Raw genomic sequence first — 13,010 nt, 5'->3', positions numbered from 1 at the left:
AGATTCCTCGGGTATTGAAGGTCACAAGTAGTTATATAAAGTGTAGTGTGAGAATTTCGAGAGTCCTGATGTTTGGCATCGTCGATCTTCCTCTCAACTTGATGGATTCCGATGAACCCTCTAATATTCAATTATCTAATGTTCTTTAGCTGGATTTGTTGAAGTTCTTAACCTCATCTCTTTCTTCATCTTTTTTAAGATTTGGTGTGTTCATCCGATGTACTATTTCTTCTGGATTTTTTTTAAGCTTTGAACGTCATCTATATCTTCATCTTTTTCTGGATTTGGTGAGTTAATGATGGGTCTTTGTTTCCCTTTTAGTCTATCATATTACAAAAGTTGTTGATTTTTATTATTTTGGTTTCATGTTATGTTTAGTGTGTAAGGTCCATATTTAGGTGATAGAGGTTGAAACTAGAGAAGGAAAAGAGAATTTGTGGAAGGAGACGTCGAAAGAGACTTGGAGTCCAGATAACTTTGGATGGGAAGGCGAATGCACAATCTTCTGCCCTGAAAGCAACAACTTTCCCGGTTGATCCAGAGCTTGACGCCAATTGGCATACAACTATTGTTTATGGACGGTTCTCTAGTAATCTATTTTTGTATTCGATTCATCTAATGTTCTTTTTTTATATTTTATTGAACCTTTGAACTTAATCTCTTTCTTCATTTGCGTGTGGATTTAGTATTTATTTTGGTGTATTCATGATGAGTTAGAGGAATATGAATGGTGGTAGTGTTGGGAGGTGGATAGGTGATAGGGTGTAAGAAGGTGGTGGGAGGTGGAAGATGGTGGTGTCGGTGGTGGGAAGTAGGAGCTGGATGGTGGCAGTGGTGGGAATTGGTTTACAGGAAGATGGAACGTGCTTTGATTAAAATAGAATATGATTTAATAAGAATAATAATTGAAAAAGAATTTAAAAAAATATAAAAAAATCCATGTGGAGGCCATCTCAGTGCCACATAGGCAAGTGTTGGTGACTCAAATGTAACATGGCACGACTCATAACCTTAGTAACTAGAAACCCCTTCATTTGTTTCATAATGTGTAATTGACAGGTAATCTGAAAGTTGATGGACTAATTACGCAAAAAAAAGACTTGAGTGACCAATCCGGGACAAAGCCAAAACTTTGTTGTGCTACAGTGTCAATTTCCAAAAATTATATGCCACATGAAACTAAAATTGGAATGGAGTTCCTAAAATTTGCAGGAAAAATGTATGAAAATGATATTTTTCATATAGGTTGTCATCTGATCTCACAGGAAAGAGTTGAAACAGTAAATAAGGGATGGCCATAAAAATCCAAATATGTGGATTCAAATTCATTTAAAGAAGATTTAAAGTCATGCGCTTTATGGGACTTACACATTAGTTGGTGAGCACTCCAACTTAAATTTTTTTAAGAGTAACAAACTCTAACGAGAGAAGGTAGTCTCCATTAACGGGTAGATGGCTAGATTTTTTGCACTTTTTTCAACACAAAATTTGATCTTTAAGACCCATAAAACACATGTGGCTTGTGTCTTTTATACACCATAGGACTTGAACCCTCAAGTACTTGAGGAGGGACACATTTCCAGCACACGTGATACTGTTAGGTCAAAGGTCTTTTGGTACATATGTTGTTTGTTGATTTCAGGTCCTCTGGACTTGTTGGGAAAATGGCCTCAAGATTCCAAAATCACACCAATATGATTAGATGTTACAATCAAATAGATTAATATATCAAGCCTACTCCAAATTCCTCTTATACTCTTCACAATATAGAGCAATACTTTTCTACCTTATAAAATAAAAGAAGAAAAAAAAATCAAACACTTCAAGTGTATGAGATTGGGGTGTAATGAAACCAAAACATTGATCTCCTTTTATAGTCTTGAATACCAACCAACCTACTTTCATTCCTTGCACCGATGTGGAATGTAACACTATTCATTTATTAGCCGATATCTCAATAATTTGTACATCGGATAATTAAGTGAAAGAAAAGTGCAAACACATAAAAAAAGGAACATTATCTTTAGTTGGAAATCATAATTCTAAAGTAATAGAATATCATACTCTACCATAAAAAAATAATACCGCTTAAAATATATCGTCCTAAGAATTACACTATGGCACATATCGGATATTTTGTTGAAAAATTATGGTAAAATTCCCCTTTTTTGCACACATGAAAAGTCATTAGCCATCAACATCAATTTTCACCACACATCTTGTATTTATGCCCATCTAATTCTTATGTATAAATATGCGAAGTCGCTAACAAAAACATATGCCTGTCCATGGTAACATACATACCATAAGGATGCCAGATCTCAAACAAGATCATCACCATTAATAACGAAATATATATTTTTAGTTGTATTAGAGCTTTATGTCGAATTTACTTCCCCTGGATAGTTTCACTTAACATGCCCAAACGGCCTACACTTCCAACATATTAGAGTCTTCTTTCTAGTCTCAAATGTCAAAATTGTCCATTCTAAAGAAGTATAACTGCTACTTTCTAGGTTTTTTTTTTCGACAACAGTTTGTTAGTAACATCCTCTTTCTCATACATCATAATGGGATTTATATGCTCATAGAGAGATGTAAAAGATAATATGAGCCTCAATACTTTGTCCTCATCTTCAAACTTCCATTCAATAACCTTTAGTTCTAACACAATATTATTAAAAACACTTAATGGTCTCAAATTTGTTGTGCCTCTATTCATATGAAGAGTATGAAACTGATCCTTGAGATCGAAACTAGTTCATCAACCTTGGCAACTATTGTTGGATTAGGTGTCTAAGATCATAACTATTTTGATATGTACTTGACCCGATTGTGAGCATGGTCATTTTGGGTTGCCTTCACCATAACAACTGATAGGATGAATTAAGGAGAAAAAGGATTAATTATGATTTATTAATATATTATATGAATAATATATTAAAAGAAATAACATATTGTTTAATTAATATTAGTCAAGAATTAATAAGAATTAATTTTGTGGCTAAAAGAGATTAATTAAATAAAGGGGACTGATATTGCAATTATATGATAGTTGCCATTGGGCTATGGATTCCTACTGGAAAGGAGATTGGACAAAATATATGGGAAGCCCATATGGATTTCGTCCAAGGGATTTCTAGGGGAACTTCATGGGTTGCTTAAGGCCTAAACAGAGAATTAGGGTTTCACCTGAAACCCTAGCAGCCCACACAAGTATATGTTAATTCGATTATTGTATGTTAGATCTAGGGTTTATGAGCTTTGGCTGATTATTTCATGTTCATTAGACACACTAGATCCAAAGCTTTAGGGTTTGCATGTACACCATAGGATTGATGTAGTACTCATAACCCATCAGTAGTATCAGAGCCTAGGTTGTTTATATAATGTATTTGATGCTATATTTAATAATTCAAAGATGAAAATTTTTCGTTTTTTGGGTTCTGACCAGGCTGACGACGTGAGCATTGTGCTCACGACGTGAGCTCAAATCTGACAGCTAATCTCGAAAATTTTGCCATATTTTGATTTGGATAATTACAATAAACTGTCTTTCCAGATAAAATCCGATTTTTTCATTATGGTATTGATTATTCAAATCCAAATAGTAGATAATTGTCAAAATTAAGATAATTACTTGTTTTATAAGATAAAAATTAATTATTTGTAGTTTTGATTTGTATTATCTTGGAAGGAAATTTAATTAGGTCAAACTTAGATAATCACTAATTATTTGATTAATTGAATTATTTGTAATTTGATCTAGGAAGTTTTGAAAAGTATCAATACTTGCCCTCAAGTTTTGGAATTTAAAGTTTTGATTAAGAAATTAATTTTGAAATATTAAATTCTAAAACTCTAGTATTTTGAAAAGTTCAAATTACACCATTATGGTTTTATTAAATTAATTAAGTGTGTAATTAAACGAGAGTTGATAAATCCATAATGTAATGGTTTGTATTTAACAAAATTAGAAGTATAATTTATTAAATTAAACCACCTAGTATTTTAAAAGTGTAAAATACACCCTTATACTATATAAAATTAAAAGTCTAATATTATGAGTAAAAGGTCAGTCTTACTGTTAGTAGGCCTCATTCACGAAGCTGGTCTATAAAGGGTGCTTAAGCAAATTGCCTATAAAATGGTGATTGAATGGGTATCCACTCTTACCCACTTCACTCTTGACTAGTGGAGCGTCGTTAGCCGAACGGATAGGATAGGACGCAACCTTCCATTATAAGTATAATGAAGTACTAAGTAACTAAACATTTTTATAAATCCCAAATCTTAGTTACTTCAGGAAAAATGTGGAGTTAGTGCTATTCCATGAAATTACACTTTGTACCCTTGCTAAGACGTTAGTGGAGCATGTGTATTTAACCGGAACACTAATTGGGCTCTAATAAAATATGGGAAAGGGTGGCTCGATGTTTGTCATAGATCGATGGAGCGTGTGTGGTTAACCGGCACATTGATTAGGTGACTGTAACATTGGAGGCACCATGTATATTTGCATGGTTATCCACAACTTGTTTCTGATCCTCGGCATCCCAGTCACAAACAAAGGGCACACTCGAGATTTAAACATGTCGTTGAAAAGTTCAATGAATCTCAAAAGATCTAGGAGTTTCAATTCATTTAAAACTTAATTTTCAATTTTCATTTTTCATGGTGGAAATTGGTAAATCCTCATTTACCTACCTTCAAATATTCTGCAATTTGGATTACAGCATCCCTCTTCCATATTGTAGGATGTTGTGTTGGTCCTAGCCTTGATATTTCATTTGGGTGTTATATCAAGTATTCCAATCAACTAACTTGAATTTCTCCCGTTTTGTAGATGTCAAAATCTATCAACTATGGTCTTCCTGAATCCGTTGGAAAAAGTTTTCTGCTTGAAGATGATGTTCCACGATTGAATTATGGAAATGGAAATCATGCTTCACTTCCTCCACCTCCTCCAACTATTCTCCCTGACCCACGTGTTTGAAGACTTGAAAAGTTCAAGGTCATTCAAGCCCTGTTGGCAAACAAACACAAAGATGGAAAGTCTGTATGTGCTCATGTCTTGGATATGAAGTTGCATATTGATAGATTTGGAATGTTAGGTGTCGATGTCTCAAGGAAGTTGGCCATTGACTGGGTTCTTCACTCACTTCCTGAATCGTATGGTAAGTTTGTTAGAGAGTACTATATGATGGACCATGACGTGATCCTCATTGATTTGATTTATTTGCTTATTGCTGCTAAATCAGAAATGATTTGGTGCACTGGTCGAGTAAATTTGTCTGGTAAATCAATGTCCCAACCTTCTATGGGCAATGGAAACATTAGAAGTCCAGAAAAGTTTTCTCTACGCAATAGAAAAGCCGATTCAGAGATAGTCTCGTGTACCATTCCAGAAGAATCCATATGTTTCTACTGCCAAAAAGAGGAGGCACTGGTTATGAAGCTGCCCTGACTACCTGAGGGATCTAAGAGATAGGAGAGTCAAGATGTATGACTCTACTTCAGGTAAAATCCACTATCTAACTCTATTAAGTTCCTATTTAGAGATTCTAAATACATGATGTGATAAGATTACATTTGGTGTTTTGTAGGATCGAAGACAAGAGAGGAAGCTTAAAGGAAGAAGTAAGTTGAGTCTGATTGCGAAGAAATGAATTTCAATTGCATGATTCGATGATCGGATTTTTGGAGCTGCTACTTTTAGAGCTATGATAGATTATTTAGGGATATGAAATAACATAGTTTTCATTTGAATTTGCATTGTAAGGACAAGTTTTTCCGCACCTTTTTATAAATAAAATAAATTTCGAGCTTTGTCTTATTTATATATCCTTGCAATGTTATTTATGAAAAATGGATGCTTGTGTGTTTCTATTGTACATAATATTAAGTGGATGTGATTCTTAGTTATGTTATTTATGGTAGTGTCATAATTTTTCTAAGTAAGGAAAGATTCCCGTTGCCCAAGTATTAATTGGACAGAAGCTTGGAATCACATTATTTGAATCATGTGATGTATGGAAATCTTGGTACTTGGGAAATTAAGACTAATTCCTTGATCACACAAGTATGTGAGTTAAGTGAAGGACTAAAGGACTAGAACACAATGTTGTGCACTGGTCAAGTCCACCACAAATAACAATAAGACTATTCGTCATAATTTAATAAAACTCTAGTAAATGTGGTTATGCTTACAAGATTAAGTATAATTCTGAATTATTGAAAAAGTTTCGATAATAGAAGAATGAATAAGAAGAATCAATTAGGCAGAAAGATAAAAGTTTCTCCAATCTGAAAAGATGGGAGAGTACTTTAGTATCATGTTTTATGATCGTCTTATTGATTGTGAAACCACATCACAATTGATCCTCTAGGTAAACCTTAGTGCACTAGTATGGATAAGAAGAGGAATCTGAAACTATTGAAATGGTTAAGTCAAAAAGTGAATCATACTTCGTTACAAAACAAGTCTCAGAATCATACTCCAAGATTGTGACTTGAGTGACACACCTTAAGAAGTTCTAACACACTCATCAAATGTGAAGAAGAAAAATTGTTTTTCTTACTCTTGCACATTTGAAATTGGTAAATTGTGATGTCTTGGATAAGACAAAGACCAACTAATACCAATTGTATGTAGTGTTTGTCTTGATAAGAATCCTCACTAACTCCTGAATATTTGTTTTTCATGAAATATTTCTTGACAAGAGAATCTTATATGTCAAGAGGTCAGTGGGAGTCTAAATGATCTTGAAAAGGATCAAGAACTAATCAAGAGTAAACCTATTATTAAACACTAGCACACGGCTTGAGGTTTGTAACCTATCGTGTTGACACATTCTTGTATCTGTGCTATTCCAGTAAAGTTACTTATGCACATGAGTTCTACGAGTTCTCAATAAAGTGCATAAAGGCAATCACCTTGTTCAATGAAAGTACATCGACTAGTATAGGTGAGTTGATAAATAACTTGTAAGTAATGGTGGGACCCTTGATGGCAAGAAATTAAGAATGAACAAGTTCTGTCCAGAAGAGTTTGCATTTGTCACAAACATTATCTTATTATTATGGTTATCACAAATTCACATGGACAGGAACACATACACCATAAAATCTAAGTGTCATAAGGTTTCTCTCTTTCATGAAAATGATTGTGAGGAAACGCTTTCACTAGGAAGATTTTAAGGAGTTAGCTGTTGTGTAAATTGCATTCTCAAATTCGATTATGGTTATGACATCCCTCTTTATAGTTCGAATTGTGAGATTTGGCAATTATTTTAAACATTTAAGACTTATTGCTATAAGTGCTTAAATTGTTTAGACACACGTATAAGCTTTCTAAAGAAAGGTGTGTTAGAATTGGGGTATAGAAAACTTGGAAATTATGAGAATTGTAGCTTTCACTTTCAGATTAAAGTATTTAGGTGGTACTCCCAATCTTTAATCGGATAAGAATCAGAATTAAGAGAAAAAAAAAGAGAGAATGTTTTGATGCTATGAAGAAGAAGTGTACTAACCACAGATTCGGATATGATCATATAACAGAAAAAACTTACTGTCTTAAAACTGCCACATGATAGCTTTATGTCCTAAAACTGTCCACAAACAGTCATAAACAACCTTAAATCCGGGTCTAGAATATGGATCACAAAACAGGGTACATTTATCAAAAATCCGGATTTCGATCCCAGTCAGGGGCTCTGCCCCTTGGACCCCACCAGGGGTTGTCGCCCCTTGGACCCCACTCCCAGGGGCGCTGCCCCCGGACCCCCGTCGGTTTAGGGGCTTCGCCCCTAAATAGCAGTATACTTTCAACAAAGACAAAATTAAACAAATGTGCACTCCACACCATACCGATTTGTTCAATAATTGTCAAAGTGACATTGATCAACAAATTAACCCCATTACACTTAAATAAAATTAGTGATATAAAATCACCAACATGGTGTATGAGGTTGAGAAGCTTAGATAAAGGCTTATCGAAGTAGATCATATTGGAACTATGAACTTTGGTTGTCAATAAGTATTGATTTCTAGAAGTTCAAATGTTTTTTGAATATGTGTCAAAGCTAGTGGAAGCATAAATGTTATGTTGGTATGGATATAATCATCATGTTAGTGGGAGCATGATTATTATTTTAAGTGTTGCAAGTTAGTAACATTAATTATAGAAAACAAAGTTTCAATTTGCAAAGGTTGAATAAGTGTTTTGCTATAATTAAGGGAGAGAATATTATACTTCATTTCAAATCTAAAGGCTTAGATCGAGAAATTTTAATTGAATTTAGTTAAAGGACATATATGGATGTTATGTTGAAAATATTCAACTTAAAAGGATTCCATGTATGGCAATATTATAGCAAGGAATTGGTAAAGTATCACGTTTTTCATTATGAATCGTGTCCCATATGCTTCGGGTATAGGATCGATTGCATATGCTGTAATATGCGACCATTCTAAAATTTTCCAAATGCCTAAGGCATTTAGAGGGAAAAGGGACTAGAACTGGTTTGACTAAAATAATTGAGAAACTGTCAACGACAATCTAAGGTTCGGTAAGGATTGATTGCTTATGGGCAGTTGGAAGTATAGTAACGAATGGACCATAATGACATTATTATAATTAGATATGATTTTATTAATAATGAGTTTTCGTATGGAAAATATGGAAATGTTTTCATATTGGGAGTTGGACGTTAAGAATTTATGTCTAGATTAAAACTTTTATGCAAGAAAGATATTCAAAGGAATGTACTTTGAATGTGAGACTTCACATCTATGGGATTGTCTTATAACACTCCCCAATATAGAACTTTGTAATTTCATTGGCAAAGTCTTGGTAACTTTTTTGCAATAAGATTACGAAAGGATAATTGCATAAAATGTTAGAATCTAACATATTTTAGTAGTGGCAATAATTTTGTGTTCTTACACTAACGATAAGGATTAGTAGTGTGAAATGAGTATCATTGGAAATGTTTTTCAATTTATCTATTTCTCAAAGTATGGACCATAGGTAAACAGAGTGTGCATGCTTGGTGCATGGGACAACTGTTGTTATAATTCAAGCAATAAGTTGATTATCCGAAACATTATACAGTGAATAATGTGTAATCAATATGGTGACTAAATAAAAGAAGTTTTATTTATACTCAAAAGTCTGGGGCCATATTGGGTTCGATTATTCTTGTGTTTCACTTTTCATGTTTTGACTTCATGAATAATAAGATTATTCGAACATTCCACAGTGGCTCAAACTTTGGGAGTAGGTATGAAAGAAGATTATCATGAATTGGTTTGTAGATTGTCGAAAGTGTATTAGACATAGCAAAATTTTGCTGCAACGTTCATGAGTGCTTATGAATAAGATTTGAGCATTGGATTAAACCCACGCTCACTTGAATCACTTCATGGATTTTATCACGGGTGATTAGTGAGACGATAATATCTTATATTCTTGAAACCGACATGTGTGAGTTGTATTCTGCAAGTCAGTTGCACATTGATAATATGTAAACGCACCAGTAAATTGGTGTTATAAAACATATTGTTGTGTGTGAATTCATGAGTAGGTACAAGCGAGCATTTAAGTCGACGTTTATCCGTTCCTTTTACCCATAGTGGGATAAAAGCGATATATGTGGGCCCCTCGATGATTTAGTGATGACACCCTAAGCGCCTGGCCAAGCCGGGACTAAGTTGATGTGTTCAATTGTAGTCTGTTTTCAGTCGTCATAAATCAAAAATCGGGAAACAACACATGAACAAAGAGTGTGATTAAAATCCATATCTCAGTTCATACAATATCTAGAATGGAGGAATATATGATCCCTTATCTAAAGGACACGTATTTGATATGATCAGAGTTCGACAACGGCTTTTGAAAGCTACGATTGCTGATCAGGTTCCGAAGTCATACGTAATATATTTATTAGACTTATCCAAGTGGGAGACTGTTGGATTAGGTGTCTAAGTCCATAACTATTTTGGTATGTACTTGACCCGATTGTGAGCATGGTCCTTTTGGGTTTCCTGCACCATAGCAACTGATAGGATGAATTAAGGAGAAAAAGGATTAATTATGATTTATTAATATATTGTATGAATAATATATTAAAAGAGAAGTCATATTGTTTAATTAGTATTAGTCAAGAATTAATAAGAATTAATTTTGTTGCTAAAAGAGATTAATTAAATAAAGGGGACTGATATTGCAATTATATGATAGTTACAACTGGGCTATGGATTCCTAATGGAAAGGAGATTGGATGAAATCTATGGGAATCCCATATGGATTTCGTCCAAGGGCTTTCTAGGGGAACTCCATTGGTTGCTTAAGGCCTAAGCAGAGAATTAGAGTTTCATCTGAAACCCTAGCAGCCCACACAAGTATAAAAGGACCCCTAAGGCTCCCAAAAACGTGGCTAAGTGATCTCTAAGGGTTCTTGGAAGTTTTGGTGCTCCTCCTCCTTCTCCTAAGTCATCTTGTTGCTCATGGTGTTTGTGACTCCATTAGAGGTGCAACATTTGAGGCACTAAGCTTTCAAAAGTCAAGATCAAGGAGATTTGTGATTGTTATTGCTACATAACAATCGAGGTAAGACCTAAACCCTAATTCATATGTTAATTCAATTATTGTATGCTAGATCTAGGGTTTATGAGCTTTGGCTGATTATTACATATTCATTAGACAAACTAGATCTAAAGCTTCAGGGTTTGCATGTACACCATAGGATTGATGTAGTGCTTATAACCCATCATCTATAACATCCCGATGTCCAGGTTCTTGAAAATTCATCCCTATAGTTCTATTTCATATAAAATTGGTCCTTAATTCCAAGAATTATGCTTTGAAGCCCTAGTGACAATTTCGTAATTCGGGCAGGAGGGGCACACCAAGCATACATGTGTGTACGTTGAGCGTACTAGAGTGCGCCCTAGTACGTTGGGCGTAGACTTATGTACGCAGGGCATACTAATATCAGGAGGAAACCCTAATTTTTAGAGTTTGAGGGTTATTTAAGCAACATTATGGCTTATTTCTCCCTACCTTTTCAGCCGCCACATCCTTTGAGACGTTTTTGTAAACCCTAGCCCCTTAGTGTGTGTTTTGAGCTCAAGAGTGTGTTTTTGGTGTATTAAAGGAAGAAGAAGTCGCATCAAGGAGCCTTGAAGTGGAAACAAGCTTGTGGATCTCGGATCTTTGCATTCTTAAGAAGCTTTAGAAGGTATAAAGTCAATACCTTGATGTCTTGGTTGTTAGATCCCATTTTGGGTGTTTTTTGTTGCTTTTCTTGTCCCAAAGGTCCCATATTGTGCATGGTTGGTTATTTTCGTTTTGAGTTATCCTTCCAAACCCTAGGAGGGGTCCTAAGCCATAAAAATGAAATGCCAAATTGCTAGAATTTTTTCATGCATCTTATAGAAGGTCTTAATGGATTAAGACCTTGTATTAAGCACTTTATGGACTTGTAAAGTCATAAATTTGGAAACATTATGACTCTAGGGTGCATTTGGATTGTATATCTGAAGTACAGGCTTGAGTGCTTAAGCCATTAAGCACTTAATGAAGTTTTTGGGGTTGCGAGGTTATGCCCTGCATAAGTGGGAGTACGCCCCACATACTCGGTTAACCACCACAATGGTGGTCTTCTAAGAGGCTTTGCGTACGCTAAGCGTACCCCTGGAGTATGCCCCACGTACTCGGATAAGTCAGCCTTGTTGAGTTGACTCGGTTGAGTTGACTCTGATGTGTTGACTCGGTTGACTTAGTGGGTTTGACCAGTTGACTTTGACTGAGTTTGACCAAGTTCGACCAAGTTTGACCAAGTTTGACCTGGAGGGTATTTTGGGGTTTTAATGGAATCAGTCATTTGGTGGAAATAGGTATCGTTTAGAGAGCAGAGATTCGGAGTTAGGCCTCATCAGGTCAAACTTGGTCAAACTTGGAGGGTATTTTGGGGTTTTAATGGAATCAGTCATTTGGTGGAAATAGGTATCGTTTAGAGAGCAGAGATTCGGAGTTAGGCCTCATCAGGTCAAACTTGGTCAAACTTGAGTTATGTTCAGTTTGTGAGGTGAGTTTTCCTCACAGTACTTGCGGGTAGAAGGCACAAATCTCGGCCCATTGGATTGACATCTTGTTATGCATGCTATTATACTGAAATTTTCTGTTAGATCGGTATCCTGGTATATAGTATGATGCTATGCTTAGTGGTCTGTAGATTTGTTTGATTGGCTGTAGATTGTTATATGATTATCTGTTAAATGTGCAAATGCTTGGTCAGTGGCTAAGGCTTCACTCCTTTGTGCGTAAGCCAATAGGCCGGGGCATACCAACCCGATGGTTGAATGGGCCCAAGGGTATTCCATCCCGATGATGATTGGACCCATATTATGTTGGCATTCTAACCCGATGGTTGAGGGGCTTGGGGTATTCTAACCCGATGGTTAATTGGACCCATAGTTTGCTATTATTATATGTGTTATTTGTTTATGTGTTGGTACTTTGGGGGAACTCACTAAGCTTTAGACTTATAGTTTTGGGTTATATTTTAGGTACATCAGATGATCGCAGGAAGGCGAAAGCTTGACCGTTCACCTCCTCGTGTTTTGTTTTATGATTTTGGGAAAACTCCGATATTAAACATGTTTTGAAAACTATTTTGTAAATAATGATGATTTGTGGATTGGTTTTAAATGTTTAAATTTTTCATGAATTTTGTGGATGTTACAGCAACTCTAAGATAAATCAAGAGTATATTTGACAAAGGCACAAATGGAAAAAAAACACAAAAATGTATTTGTAATTTTATTTTGTTTATGTGTTGGTACTTTGGGGGAACTCACTAAGCTTTAGACTTACAGTTTTGGGTTATATTTTAGGTACATCAGATGATCGCAGGAAGGCGAAGGCTTGACCGTTCACCTCCTCGTGTTTTGTTTTATGATTTTGGGAAAACTCCGATATTAAACATGTTTTGAAAACTATTTTG

This window comes from Lactuca sativa, chromosome 4, assembly GCF_002870075.4.
Source record: "Lactuca sativa cultivar Salinas chromosome 4, Lsat_Salinas_v11, whole genome shotgun sequence".
NCBI lineage: Eukaryota > Viridiplantae > Streptophyta > Magnoliopsida > Asterales > Asteraceae > Lactuca > Lactuca sativa.
Note: the sequence above shows the minus strand (reverse complement) of the source record.